General features: G+C 58.6%; 1 protein-coding gene across 1 annotated transcript in view; it reads left to right on the top strand.

Annotated features, from left to right (window-relative positions):
• LOC102250817 (anoctamin-1) overlaps window positions 1-573 on the top strand; it is a 77,500-nt gene that overhangs the window by 66,823 nt on the left and 10,104 nt on the right. The window lies entirely within an intron of this gene.

Consider the following 573-nt stretch of genomic DNA (forward strand, 5'->3'; position numbering starts at 1 on the left):
CGGGCAGGCGGCCACCCCCACCAGGTCGGGTGGCTCCTGTGTTTGCAGCAAACCTTGAAGACCACCTTCTGATAGGACAACATTTTTTAAAATCTTTTTTCTGGGTTTCTGTTTTTTTTCCCTTGTTTTTGCACAAACCCATGATGCAGGGAATTTTTTATCTTTTCTCTTGGAGTTAATCAGAATGGTTGCTGGGATAGGGTGGTGCAGGCGGCAGAGGCGGCCTTTGCAGGGCAGTCCTGGCGTCTCCCCCCTCCCCCCACGGCGGCCGTGAGCAGAGGCGCCGGGGAGCACCTTCTGTAATCCCCCTGGCACCCTGACAGGTGGGAACAGCACCCGAGGCCCTGGGCACATCTGGTGCCACCTGGAGGGGGAATGGAGAGGAATGAGCCATTTGAGACCAGTTCCCTGAGACCTCACCTGCCTCTAGGTCAGGAGAGCGAGCCGATTTCCATCACCTTTTCTGTAGGCTCAGAAGCAGGCACCCTGGTCAGGAGAGGTGGCCTGGCCATGTCGGCCAGAGGGCGTGGGAGCGTCCAGCTTACGCCTGAGAGCCAGCGGGGGGCAGGTCCC

The sequence above is a fragment of the Myotis brandtii genome, unplaced genomic scaffold (assembly GCF_000412655.1).
Source record: "Myotis brandtii unplaced genomic scaffold, ASM41265v1 scaffold187, whole genome shotgun sequence".
Classification (NCBI taxonomy): domain Eukaryota; kingdom Metazoa; phylum Chordata; class Mammalia; order Chiroptera; family Vespertilionidae; genus Myotis; species Myotis brandtii.